The following is a 15,096-nucleotide window of genomic DNA, read 5'->3' as shown; positions in this document are numbered from 1 at the left end:
GTAACATGCCCACGCTCCACTGGCAACTCAATCATCTGGAATGATAAAATGATTTGGTGATGTGAGATCACATAAACACTCTTTTAGAAACAACAGGAGCTGAGGTATACACTGGCCATCTGCACTACATGCAATGGATCTTCACAGTGCTAGAAAACCAAACCACTGAAAACTGAAATCTGCTCATTTAATATGCAAAGCATGGATTATAAACCCAGCGACAGTTTTGTGTACCCGAGATGAATGTCAGTTGCTTATCTGCCTTTGAGTAACTGCTGTTCATTTTGTGATGCAGCTCGGTCCATAAGCCATGGCTTTGTAAAAACGTACATATGCTAAATTCTGTTTACAAAAGCCAAAGCATATCAACTGAATTCACAATGAACGACTGGCGCACCAGTATCATGGAGGTTGTTTGATATGCTTCACGGTAGGTGTAATCACGCAGGTAATTGTGTCACGCTTTTTATTTCACCTGTCAGGACACGAGATGTTTGGCTGCATCAATAAAAATTCAAATCACAACACCTTGAGTGAGTGAACTCTATTTCGGGTCCATTATACTCAAACTGACCACTTTTGTTCCAGCATAATACTGTTGTCATGCTAGGTTTTGGTGGAACGGCAGCTTGGAGTGATCGTGCAAAAGAGAAGTCATTTAATATTTTGTTTCCCAGCTATATGCAACAGAAAAACATGCGACATAACATCCAAAACACCTCACTTTTGCACTTCAGCTATACAGCAGAAGCCAGTGGTAAACCGGCCCAGCTGAATGTGCAAGAGTGGAGAGGTGAGCTTCTCTATTAGCCAGAAGGGTCACTGTTATAGTGGAGAACTGACAAATGAATGTCTATGCTGCCAGAACTGACACAGAGTCAACAAACCCAGATAACCAATCAGAGCGTGCAGACAAGTGTGCTCTCCACAGGTAACAGGTGTAATTAAGCCAAGAAGCCAGAATGGACATAATCACTGTGTCAGACTGCGAGCGGGATAGATCCAGCATGAAGATGGGATCCATTAATGTTGTTCGACAGGATATTTCTCATTGAATGATCACGTTGTTTTTGGATTACAAAAAATATTCTTCAACAATGCTTAATAGTCCTGTAGTTATTAGTAATATGAGGCTACCCACTTTTCATCCAGGTCACCACAGTAAAAAAAAAAATATTCCAAATAAACAAAAAAACAAATCCTGTTTACCAACAGCAACGACTCATTAATGAGTATAATGAAGGAAACCATCCAATATAGATTTGGTCATTATTTGAAAAATAGCCTCAAGATAATAGGATTATTTCGATGTTTTTCTTTTGACAGTGCAGGTCATTGAGTCGCTCACAGCTTGACTACAAGATGAGTCAGACTCCGTCTTGCAGTGACCCTGCACTTGTCGCAAAACAGAGAAGACCTATCATGGTTTTGTTCATCATTTTCATTTTCATGGCTTAATGTGAGTTCTGGGTCAAACAAAGTTTACTTTGGTAGTTGGATCGCCACTTAAAGAAACAAGCCGACTTTTTGGGACTTTGGCTTATTCGCCACATCCCCCAGAGTCCATACATACCTCTTTCATATCCGTGCGTGCTCTCACTCTATCTGACGCACCCACCGGTAGCCTAGCTTAGCGAAGCAGCGCGGACTCAGTTGGAAAAAACGACATACATTTGAAATAACGAACTTGAGTGCGCAAAAGAGTATTGTTTTGATTGTCTAAATGTCTGTTAAAGGGATACTCCACTCCAACTCCCCCAGAGTTAAACAGTTGGGTTTCACTGTTTTCGAATCCATTCAGCCAATTTTCTGATATTTATAAGAATATCAGTAACCAGACGGTTTCTGTTCTCATTGATATCCATTGGAAAAAAAAAAAAATATATAAATACTATGGAAGTCAATGAGACCAAAAACTGTGTGGTTACTGATATTCTTCTAAAAATCTGAAAATCGGCTGAATGGATTCAAAAAAGGTAAAACTCTACTGTTTAACTCTGGGGAGTTGTAAAATGAGCCTATTTCCAAAAAAAGTGGAGTATCCCTTTAAATGACGTTATCAGATCCTAACCCTACCCCAGACCTAAACCTACCCCGTCACCTAACCGACGTTAAAGGTAAAGCGTCATTTGTATGACGGCCCGGGATTGTCATGCAACCGACGTTTAAGTGTACCCTAAAAAGGCGGATGTTGACGTATGGTAAAAAGACGATTCCAATGACGCTGCTGACGTGTTATCTTGTGCGCCCGAGCTTCATTTACAGTCTGATGGAAACGCACGCTGTATTCAAGCTTTTCTACATTGTTTGTATTTTGGTATTGCAATATTTTTTAAAAATGGTTCGTAAGTGTGCATGTCGCGGATGTCCTAATCGTCCAAATCAGGCGCACCAGATAACACGTCAGCAGCGTCATTGGAATCGTGAACGAGCAATAACAACAGAACCGGAAGAGAATACATTGCTGAATAAAGTCATTGTTTTTGCTATGTTTGGACCAAAAAGTATTTTTGATGCTTCAAAAAATTCAAACTAACCCACTCAAGTCACATGGATTACTTTGATGATGTCTGTATTGCCTTTATGGACAAGGGCAGTATAAGGTACATACATTTCCAATGGAGGAACAGAAAGCTCTCCGACTAAATCTAAAATATATTAAACTGTGTTCCGAAGATGAACGGAGGTCTTACGGGCTTGGAACGACATGAGCATGAGTCATTAATGACATAATTTTCATTTTTGGGTGAACTAACCCTTTAAGATTCAAATATTATTTGCCCATGTAACAGGGTTTAACTCTCATTAGTTTAAGGATAACGTCTAGAATAATTTCAAAAGATAAGCGTTAGTGAATTTGACAGTCAGTGTCGACCCAAACTCGAGCTTGGGACAGTGGGTGTCTACTTTTTGGTCATACAGGATTGTTGCCTCCAAAATTAAACTTCATTACAGATCTTTGGTGGTAAGAGTATAAGGCGATGTAATGTACTTCAGGTTATGACTAATATGAAAATGATCGTTCAAATTAGCATGCTCAAATGATGTGTGTCATGTCACGGTCAATGGTTGGCGCCGTTCTCATTTTGACATCTGTAAAATCACTTCCATCTCAAGTCACGACCACTCAAGTGCCAGTGACATTTTTCGCTCTCTGATTAGAAGTCCACGCCTGCCACTGCCGAGAGTACAATGCTTTGATTTTTCTTCTTCATGGCAATAAGCCACGTTCCCCTGTAATTACCACAACACTCTGCTGAAATGATGACTGTGTGATGCCATAATAAGCCTCCTTGCCACTGGAGCCCTGAAACCTATTGAAAGACTCCCGATCTCCCGACACATGCAGATTCCTGACAGCAGCGCACGCACCGTTCATTCCTGTGGCCTACGAACACGCCGTTCATCTGTCAGAGACCCAGGGATCCATCTCCCTACCGCTCCTATTAAACACACTGTGTGCACAGCACTCTAATTACATTGATGAATGCTTTTGTCTCCCGCCTCGCTGCCGGCAATTTATGGCTGAGGTGACTTGGGTCATCGTTACACATGACGGGAGACACACACACAGGTAAAAAAGCACCATACACGAGCAGCATTTTACCATTAGAAACTCATCTCTTTCTCGTGTTATCCCTCTTCGGGGGTTTTGTTTTGATCTGTGATAGTTTGGGCACTGAGAGTCGTGAAACAGCTGTAACCTCGTAGAGGACTAGCACAACATCTCTTTCTACAGATACACAACGTCTACTGACTGCTATGGAAAACACAATCATGTGAAATTCTTTGTAAGTGGATGCCAATTCTAGGTATATGATTTCTCGTTTATATTCAGTTTACTAACCCTCAAGTCATTCCAAACTTTTCTGTAACACAAAAGAATATGTGCACACAATTTAAATTTACAATGTAGCCACAAGCGGAAATTATTGGGGTCAAGGCACATGTTGAAAGCGTGACAAACATAACAAATTTAGAAAGATTTGGTCTAGACCTTAGTAATGTTATGCGTCACATTTTTAGTCATTAAGTAAATGAAAAAAAAAAAAAGGCGGAGGGATAGACTTATATACACTTATTGTCTTATAGTTCACGTTTTTCCTTTTCCATTGTTTTCAATGTGGATGCTCTAGAAGGACGTCTTTAACCGTTGTGTGCTCGGGGTCTCACGCCTTTCGCACACGGCGCTCAAGTTAACTCTTTGTAAACCATCTTTTCGTCAAAGACTACATTCAGATCGTATTCACAACAATGATTAAAACATAGATGGAGCAGATCCAGTCCATCAACACCCCAAAGCTTCAGTCCTACAGCTCGTCCTGGGTCGACATTTTATTCTGTAACATGAGACTGTTTTGATTTACTGTTTAATGTTTATCATGCTATTTTACATATGCATCAGCTTACATATCGTTCGTTTTTGTGTGTTAACTTCTTTAATCACATTTGCACTATTAGGATTGTGTTATATGATAGCGCTCCCTAGCATTGAAAATTCATAACATCAAGGTTTTCTCAGTATGGCCGGTTGAATCCAATGAACTACGGAAAGAGCACTATGAAGAGTGATGCATTTTTTGTTCTAGTCAGCACGGTTCAAGAGATATTAGGAAAACATGTTAGCATTTGTCCCAAAGACGAAGCACAGTATTTTTTTCAGTTTTTACTTTGCTCGATATTACAACCCGATCTCACGACCAAGTGGTACGAATTTGACGAATGATTAAAAAGTGGCTAATTCGTAACAATTCATACGACCTCACTCGAATTAATGAAGTAAACTCGAAGTACGAATTAATACGATTTAGCTAAATCGTACATATTTTACGAATTGGCCAATTCGTATGAATTCGTACGAATGACCTACCCCTTACCCCGCCCCTAAACCTAACCATCACGTGGGTTTAGCCAAATCGTACGAATTAGTACGAGTGAGGTACTAATTCGTACGAATTGGTCATGAGATAGTGTTGGACATTATGGTTTCAGATTTAGGAGTGTTTTTCAGTTGTAGCGCCCCCTGAGAACAGAATTTGACACAACTTGGCATTTTTGAGACTTTCCATATAGACAATGATTTTTATACTGTACAAATTGTATAATTCCCTACCACTAAATTTTCCCAATCAGAAAACTGTCTGCATTTTTACATTTTCAAAACATTTAGTATGAGTTATAAGTGCTTTTAGGACTAGGACTTAGGACATTGCTATCTTTATGGAGACATACGGTTACCAGGACCGTACACATGCACACACACATGCACGCACGCACACAGACACAGACAGACACACACATCACTCACTGACTGTTTCCAGGCAAAAAAGCTTGTGGATGAGTGAAACGTTTGATTTTAGAGGTGTCATGAGTGGTTCAAGCTTTGATATAGTAATCGTACCTGCTGGTGAAACACAGGGTTCAAAGATACTTCATCCCAGGTGAGCAGAGACGGTTGCTGCTTTTTCTCCATCTTGCTTCAATGACTGACATGCACCTCACAGAACGAATTACAGTAGATTTCATCATTTGTTCCGCTCCCTTGACATATTAGAGGATATATCTAACTTGTTCCACAAATTTAATGCCTTTTTAAGTTCACAATTTTAAATGATTTCAAATTACTACTATGTCTGGATTTGCAGAACACTGTAGCTAGAACGATAGAACGATAATATCAAAGGCAAAAGAGTCTTTCTTTTTCTTTCCCCCCTCTTGGCTTCATCGGGCTGCTATTGGTCATATGCTGGAAGGGAGTGATAAAACAACACATATAGTGGATATATGAGTCAAACACCGTATTACAGCAAACAAAATAAAACTACTAAAGGTTAGACGATGTAACATTTTAAGATCACCCTAGGAGGGGTTCAATCTAAGATTTACCCACTGTGTCAAACAATGTATAACTATACACTTATTGCCTAAGAGATTTAGGGAGCACTTTACAAGCATCAGGGACAAAATGCTTTTTCTGCCACAGCCAAATGGTTCTGAACACAAACAATCAATAGGATGACTTTTGCCTGGCATGGTCTGAAGATCAACCGAAACCAATGCGAATTAGATAATATCTCGGAGGAGTAGCGACGAGACGGAACAGAGAAAGGGCACATGATGGGCTTCTGGAAAATAGATATATTCAGCAAGAAGAAAATACATGGAAAAACACAATTACACTGAAACTGTATTCGCAGTATAAGGAGGCCCTGAATTGCAACCTAAAAAAAAAAATAATAATAATAATTTGTTTTTAAAAAAAAATCTAGCATTTCGAGATTAAAGTCAAAACGTTTCAAGATTAAAGTTGAAACATTTCAAGATCAAAGTCGAAACATTTCGAGATCAAAGTTGAAACATTTAAAGATCAAAGTCGAAACATTTCGAGATCAAAGTCGAAACATTTCGAGATCAAAGTCGAAACATTTCGAGATCAAAGTCGAAACATTTCGAGATCAAAGTCTAAAAATTTCGAGATCAAAGTCGAAACATTTTGAGATCAAAGTTGAAACATTTCGAGATTAAAGTCGAAACATTTAAAGATCAAAGTCGAAACATTTCGAGATTACAGTCGAAACATTTCGAGATCAAAGTCAAAACATTTTGAGATCAAAGTCGAAACATTTTGAGATTAAAGTCGAAAAATTTCGAGATCAAAGTCGAAACATTTTGAGATCAAAGTCGAAACATTTCGAGATTAAAGTCGAACCATTTCGAGATTAAAGTCGAAACATTTCGAGATTAAAGTCGAAACATTTCGAGATTAAAGTCGAAATATTTCGAGATTAAAGTCGAAACATTTGGAGATTAAAGTCGAAACATTTTGAGATCAAAGTCCTAACATTTTGAGATCAAAGTCGAAACATTTCGAGATTAAAGTTGAAACATTTCAAGATCAAAGGGTGCCTAAAGTGTCAGATATTGAAGCATGGTCAAAATGCTTCGCAAGGATGCTTGGTTATTAAATCTAAGGAAATCACGGGATCCGGCCAAATGATTGGATACAGAATGTACAGAAAATTGACAGAACGCCTTCTGTGTGAACGCAAACACGACCCGGGATTGATACCGGCATCGATGCCGGGTTGGGGACCTATAACATTGCCAGAATCAGTCCCTGAATGCACGCTGTGTGAACAAACGCCAGGACCAATGTCGTAAGGGGTGTATCATAGTGATGACGCGCACAGGAAAGTTGGTGTTCGTCATCAACAAAGAAAGGACAAACAAATGTCTGCAAACTGGAACGAAGCAGAGACCAAGAGCTCCTCGCTATCCGTCCTGAAGCTGAGATCGTTCACCAGCTTTGTGGAATGGTATGCGCGTGTACATGTTTTCGACTCGCTCGTTACACGCCTCATCCTGACGTCATGCGTCTTCCCATGATCTTTACGGGTTGTGTGTGAACACACTCACAGATCCCGACAAATCACTGGCAGTGTGAATGAACTGAAATCAAACAATCCCGGGACAAATGCCGGGTCACATTATCCGTGTATTTTCCGGAATCTCTGTGTAAAAGGGGCTTAAATGTATGGGGGATCCTTCAAATAAGTGTTGCCAAAATCAAAAAGAAAAGCAATAGAATAAAATAGTAAAGCAAGAGAGAAGGGATAGAGGGATTATGCTTTTCAGATTGATCTTGCAGCATGTGTCAAGATAAAGCCAGAGCTATCAGTGGTCCAAGCAGGGCGAGATCCTATCACACTTCAACACACACAGTCATTCATATGACCGTTGTGAATGGACGAGCCCCAGTGCAGTCTGCTAGTCCTTCTCTCTGACCCCACTCGCTCTTCAGGAGATAAAACACTCTCTCCAGTGTATCCGGCTGTAATGTGGTCATTACTGCACAGTTTCCCAGAAGCCGCTGCTTCAAACTGCGTCTGGCTGCTTTACAGCGCAATGGATTGAGGCAGCTTATGAGCGCAGACAGCGAGGTGTGTCAAAGAGCTTTGAGAGCGTCAAGAGACTGCCACTTCAGTGTGTGTGTGTCAGTTGTTTATCTGTGGGAATGTTGATGAAACTGTCTGAAACTCCAGCAACGACGGCCAGCAGTAATTGTGACATGTGTCAGAGCTCACAATGTTTGTGGCCAATAAACGACACGAGCTGTAAACATTGAAAGCAAGTGTGGAAAATACTTTTCATAAAGTTGATTGATTGTCAATTCCTCAAACCTGCACTTGTTGCCAAGTTTCTTCAGAACTACAGAATGTGGAAACCCACTCAAAACACACATGCTTTCATTGTATAAAGTTGATTTTATATATCTGTTTTCTGTACTGTCAGTCAGACTGAAACTAACAGGTTAAAAAATACACTCACCAGTTCTGTTCTGTTGCAACGGTTCTTTATAACTACTGTATAGACTCCAACTTCCTGACACAAAATCAAATGTAAAGAAATATATATATATATATATATATACACACACACAGTGGCAGAAGCAGAAACAAGCTTCCATACTAACCCTTTACATTTGATTTTGTGTCAGGAAGTTGGAGTCTATACAGTACTTATAAAGAACCATTGCAACAGAACAGAACAGGTGAGTGTATTTTTTAACCTGTTAGTTTCTATTAGTTAATAATATTCTATGTTATATATATATATATTCTTGTGGTAGCAAGTTTACATCTTGCAATTCTGACTTTATAAAATGTAATTGAACGTTCATATGATGCAATCTGAGAAAAAAAAAAAAAAAAAACTTTTGCCAGATGTAAATTTGCAACCGCAAGAAAAAAAAAAGTCTGAATTATGAGATAAAAAGTCACAATCATCTTTTTGATTCAGTTGTTTGAACATTTTTTTAACACTGTTAAAATTATAAGTAATGTAAAATAAATTAAACAGTTAAAAATAAATAAATAAATAAATAAATAAAAATAACCAAAGATTATGGTGGGGTTTATTTATAATACATTTTATTAATATCATATATATATATATATATATAATAAAATATATTATTATAAATACAATTCAAAGCATGCAATAAAACTACTCTATCTTACTTTATAAAACATCAGTTGCATAATTTAAATATTTACAAATATATTCAGAAGTTTTAGACTTATAATTATATCTAGATATAATTTATTATAAAGATGGCACATTTTAAACCAGGAATATTTTAAGTTAAAAAGTTATGTAAACTTGGTAAAAATACAGATAATATTTACAGATAATAACAGAATCAAAGATGATCTCCACAAGCCGTCAGACAGCGATAGCTTTATGTGTATATGTGGCAAAACTCTTCTTCTATATATATATATATATATATATATATATATTATGTCAGCAATATACAAACAGACTGTCCACCAGACTAAGTCTATTATCTTTCAAAATAAAAAAAGGCAATATAGCAACGGTAAAACCTCAAATGGAACAGCATTATTACTTTTACAATAACTTCTGTTTTCCTTTTCTGTACTTTTGAAAATGTATTTAAAGATACAGAAAAAAATATTGCTTCAAGCAATCTTTCAGAAAAAAAAAAAATGACATCGAAAGATGAGACATTCTGACATTCTGTATGCAAAGCATTGTTTACAGTACAAGGGATGTTACAAAGGAAAGGAAATATTTTTCACATTCATGTGTGCTCTGTTCTTTTAGAAGATTTTTTTTTTTTTTTAAATAATTAAAAACGGTGATGTTGAACGGTGAAGGGAATTAAAAACCTCCAGACATGGACTCCATGCCTCATAAAATCTTTTTTCAGACATTAAAATAACAAAAAGGAAGTTTAGAGGTGCTAAGCCATGGGGACTTCAGCTCACAAAGCTTTAACATCCTCTCAACTCCATAAATAACTGCTTATTTTATATATGCTATTCATAATTTATCTTTAGCACTAAAGCTTTCCTGCTGGAAGAATCTTGGACTTATGGGTCAGGTGTCTCACCGCTTTAAAAATCCAATTTGTACTCAAGGACAATCAGAATGTTCATTACAATGAATTGATTATTGTCTTATAGTGTAGTTTTTGCTTTAAAAGTCCTCTATCATCTTGCTTTTAGTGAGCCAACAATGTCTTTCTCTGGCAAAATTTGAGGAGCAGGAACAACACTGTCAGATGGCTGTTATATAAATGTTCAACAAATAAACATGTTACATTTTATTTTATTTCTGATTCTTTTTGTTAGAACAGTAGTGATTTGTAGACTAGTTATATTTAATAATAATAAAGTGTTTCTACTCTCTTTTTTATTATTTTAAAATATAAACTATAAACATTTGGTTATGGTAAAACATGACAGATTTATTAAATTTTTTTTTGAATGACTATTATGAGGTAAATGTGACATTAGGTAACATTATTTCCAAGCTGTCTTATTGACGGTTGAAACACTGATTGAGAGATGACGTGAGATACGATACGGATTTCGGTAAGTTTTAAGGTTTTTTCAATACCTTTCAATTCATTTATGTTTTTTTTTTTTTTTTTTTTTTTTTTTTGTGTGTGCTGGAACTACAGTAATAGTAAATTCACATTAAAAGCACCAAAATGGTATTTCTTGCTTGAATTTCTAAATATTTCATAGCATTTAAAAGCTGAGACTTTGTTTGAGAAGTAATAAAGCCCAAAAATTTGATTTAATGGGTGGACACTGACAGGTTATGATGTATTGGTTTACGTCAAGATGTCATAACGAAGACATCTTAAACAATGTCATATTTGCATTCAAAATGTCAGTATAGAACGAATGGCACTTAATGACAGTTGTCATAAACATGTTTATTATTATGTTTATTTGTTTTAAATTATAACAATTATAAACATAAATTATGTTTATTAACTATTTATATATAATGATAATTCATTTTTAATAAATAGCAAATGCATTTAAAAAAAAAACTTTGTCCAATGTAAATCCGGGTCTTGAAACATAACCAAAGATATCTAATACATTTCAAAAACAGAAACAAACTGTTCAAATGTTTCAGGTCCAGATCCTGCAGCACTGTGCTGGTTGCCATGACACTGCATTTTAGGTGCGTGCCACGTTATATTCAATTTGACAGGGAAGTGGTGCAGATCGCTGGCCCTGCCAGTCTATCAATTCCTTGTCTGAATGAGTGTGTCCTTCTGATTAGAAAGGAGAAAGTCTGGGTCCAGCCAGCTAGAGCCAGCTCACAAGGGCCCTACTGAACCCAGATTTAATGAAACATTTAAAGTACTGGAAACTGGAGACATTTCAAAGGCAAGTATCTAAGGGGGCTCAGAGCTGACATGGAAACCAGAACCTCTCTCTGAGAAGGAACACAATGTGATGAGTGCCACAAATAAATACAGACATGATGACAACATTTACTTTCTTGAAGAGGACCTATTATGCCCTTTTACCAAGTCTTCATTTTCTTTTTGGTGTCTACTAGAGACGTTTTCATGCTTAAATGTTCAAAAACACACTCGCTGCGTCCCAATTCGCTTACTTATACTACGCCCTAAAAGTATGTACTCTTTTTGTGAGGAAAAAGTACATACTTTTGAGTGTGTAGCAAAAGAGTAGGCAAGCTTTGGGACATACTATCACGTCATCTTTAACGGACAGCTCTGTTGCGTGCATAATTTGAATATAATGATGCATTTAAAACGTAATGGCTAAACGTGTCTTTACAAAAGTTCACAATGCTGCTGCAAATGCAATATAATGTGGACAACATTGAATAAATTCATTTTTTTGTCAGGTTGGATACTGATGATTAATCACTTAAAGCTCTTTATCTAAACCTCTCTACACAACCGCGGGGACTCGCGCGTCCTCCGTATCAACTACGTGTCTGTAGTTTTTTACCACTTTTTACTTGTGTTTGTAGTTCTAACCGAATCCTCGTCCAACGCGCAATGGTTTGTGGGCAATATCAGCCGTTAGAGTGTGCATCGATCTACACTTCGGATTCTGACCGGAAAAAGTAGACCATCCGGGTATCTTTGAAACACTCATTTCAACATACTACGATTTGGGACGCACTAATTATATTTTCGAATACTATTTAGGACGGATAGTGTGCGAATTGGGACGCAGCAACTGTTCTTCCCAGTCTGCCAGTAACACTGTTTATGACGCCCCTCCTTCACGAAAAGCACTATATGCTTCAACCCTGTTTTTTTTTTTTTTTTTACATGTCCAAAACCATATTAGATCCTGGGGCCAGTTGCATAAACAGCCATTATGAACTATGACCAACCAGCAGTTAGTTAGGGGTAGTCAGTCTTACTTTTCTGTATCAAATTAGATCAATCCATGCATGTTTTTATCAGACTTGGAAAAAGTAACGAAAGAAGACAGTCTAAAAGAATAAAACTAAATGACTAACGGCCCCAGAAGTCAAAACAACAGCGTCTCTTGAACATGGTGACAACACACTACTAAAACAGCTCAGCCAAGCCTCGACCGAATCATTTAAAAGTGGGATCTTGTGATGCATACGTTCCTGGAAGAAAACTCAAGTCTACAAAGGAGGCGTTTCAGTTTGATATAGAGAATAACTCCATTTGTAGTGACTTGTTGCTGTTTGAGCATTAAAAAACAACGCACAATTACACACTAAAGAATATTGAAAATGTAAAATAAGTCTTGCTCTTTAATGCTAATTGCATTTGCTTAAACAAACTACATTTTGTTCCTTTCATCCTATACATATCTGTATAGGTCTGGCGAGGAAGTGGTAAGTACTGTACATAAAGCTCTTTTATCACAAAAGATTTCTCAAGCTACGAATCCTTTATTCAATAATGATACTCATCTATAAAAGGCTTATTCAAGTGAAGGCACAGTTCAAAAAACAAACATGAACCCATTGACACATGGAGTAATTACAGTCAATGTCTGCTCATATAAAGGGATCTATCAGCTCATTGCAAGCACATCCATAATGACTTAATTGCATAATTGTCACAGAAATACCCCATTTATCTCTCTGAGGTGCGTCTGCCAGTCTCTATTTTTACCCTAAAACCATATGAACAGAAAAAAAGAAAGTCTGTGAATGAGTGTTAACCATTTGAAAGTGAAATACAAAGAGCCAGTATGAAAGAATTGATAGGACATTTTAACCCATTATTGCACAACACAATAAAATGCAGTGGAGATTTGGGGGTGTTGCAGTGGTACAGCACTTCAGTCAACAGTCATGGCTCATGGGTAATGACTGCCACGGGCAGAAGGAACCAGTGGTGACTGATGACCTGTGGTGGCAGTTCCTTTAATCAATCAAGAGCAGAGTTTAACCTAACCAAGCACCGTCACCAGCTGACCATTCCTCACAACACCTCCAAAATAAATTGGAACAAACCAATTCACTCTTAAAGGAGTAGTTCACTTTTAAAAATAATGTTGCTGATATCCATGTCATCCAAAATGTCCAAGTCTTTCTTTCTTCAGTTGAAAAGAAATTAAGGTTTTTGATGAAAACATTGAACAAATCTTGAACAATTGAACATGAACAAATCCTTTTACGTGTCATTTTGTTCATTTAACGAACTAAATGAACGAATCGGAAAAAAAGATTTTGTTTATTTTGATGAATGAGTTTGAACAGGAGAGTCACAAACGCGCATCACAGAACAGAGCATGGTGACCATTTGAGCTTATAAAACTTAAAATTCACTTGTTAAGACCCTTATTCATCGTCTGCAATCGGTTAAAGCCCTTTGACCAGTTTGCAGTTTGTACTGAAATTGTCTTTTGGACCTTGAACCGTTTGGTTCCCAGTAAAGTGCATTATATGGAGAAAAATCCTGGAATGTTTTCATCAAAAACCTTAATTTCTTTTCGACTGAAGAAAGAATGACATGGACATCTTGGATGACATGGGGGTGAGTTTTTTTAAGTGAACTACTCCTTTAAGAGTAACGGTTACAAAAGAGGGTTTTCACAGCGATGTCATAGAAGAACCATTTTTAGTTCCCCAAAGAAACCTTTCAATAAACAGTGTGAAGAATAATTTAATAATCTAAAGAACCATTTTCAACTGTAAACAACCTTTTGTGCAATATTAATTGTCCATGGATGTTAAAGGTTCTTCAATAAACCATCAATGCCAATAAATAACCTTTCTTTTAAAAACCATTTACTGAAAACGTTTCTTCCATATCACAGCCATGAAAACCCTATTTTGCAACCTTTATTTTAAAGAGTGTACAATACAAATCAGCAAGATCCAGAACATCATTTATATAAAGTTTGGACATTAAACAGAGTCCTACAGGTTTGGAACGACATGAGGCTGAGTTCATTTTTGTTTGGACTATCCTGTTAATTGCTGACCATATATTAAGTTGCAGTTCCTGAAAATTGGACCAAAACATGTATTTTATTCACGTGCTGACATGCATTTGGTACTTAAGTCTTAATGTTGGTTCTTTGCACGTGATCTTTGTTTGAAACAGACTGTCCAACCTAATAATATTAAAAACTTGTAGTTAGTTTGGCTGCTGTCCTGCTCCCAACTGAAGCTGAAACACTGCAAGCGCAGGAACATGAATTGGACCCATTCGAAATGGCCTCTCTTTCTGAAATCGAATAAAATATTCGTGAATAAATGTTACATTGGCAGTAAACAGAATCTCCAGCTTGATTCTTTCTGCTGCGTGGGAGGCGCGTAGAACCCTGGGAGATCTGTGCTGCTTTTTTACCTTTAATTATACATCCCAGGCATGGTTTGACAAAACTTTAAGTCTTCTAGATGCTATTGTTGCAAAAGTTCGGATAAAAGTCTGTTCCCTCAAGCTACCACTGAACACAAGCGGGAAGGCACTAATGACAAGAACTGAATAAATAATAAACGATCAAAACGCCATCTGTACTCCCACAGTATTTGTATTTCCAAGAGAAGTGGCTTCTAAAGAAAGTTATTACACCCAGAGGCCTGGTGTCGTACAGCAGGAGTTCCCAACCAGGGGTACATGCAACCCGAAGGAGTAGTTAAGTACTTGAAATGATTTTGCTTTGGTAAACCAATAAAACAGAAATTGGAACTTTATGGCTGCCAAAATATCCAAATAATTAGCCATTAATCAAGTCTATTAAATCACAGTGTCGCTCGAAGGTTTCATGATAATTCTATATATAAACA

General features: G+C 37.2%; 1 protein-coding gene across 4 annotated transcripts in view; it reads right to left on the bottom strand.

Annotated features, from left to right (window-relative positions):
* The window catches only part of csmd2 (CUB and Sushi multiple domains 2), a 410,157-nt gene that overhangs the window by 75,272 nt on the left and 319,789 nt on the right, over window positions 1-15,096 (bottom strand). The window lies entirely within an intron of this gene.

This window comes from Pimephales promelas, chromosome 18, assembly GCF_988280905.1.
Source record: "Pimephales promelas chromosome 18, fPimPro1.hap1.1, whole genome shotgun sequence".
Lineage (NCBI taxonomy): Eukaryota > Metazoa > Chordata > Actinopteri > Cypriniformes > Leuciscidae > Pimephales > Pimephales promelas.
The sequence above is the reverse complement of the archived record's forward strand: the minus strand, read 5'-3'. Positions and strand labels throughout refer to the sequence as shown.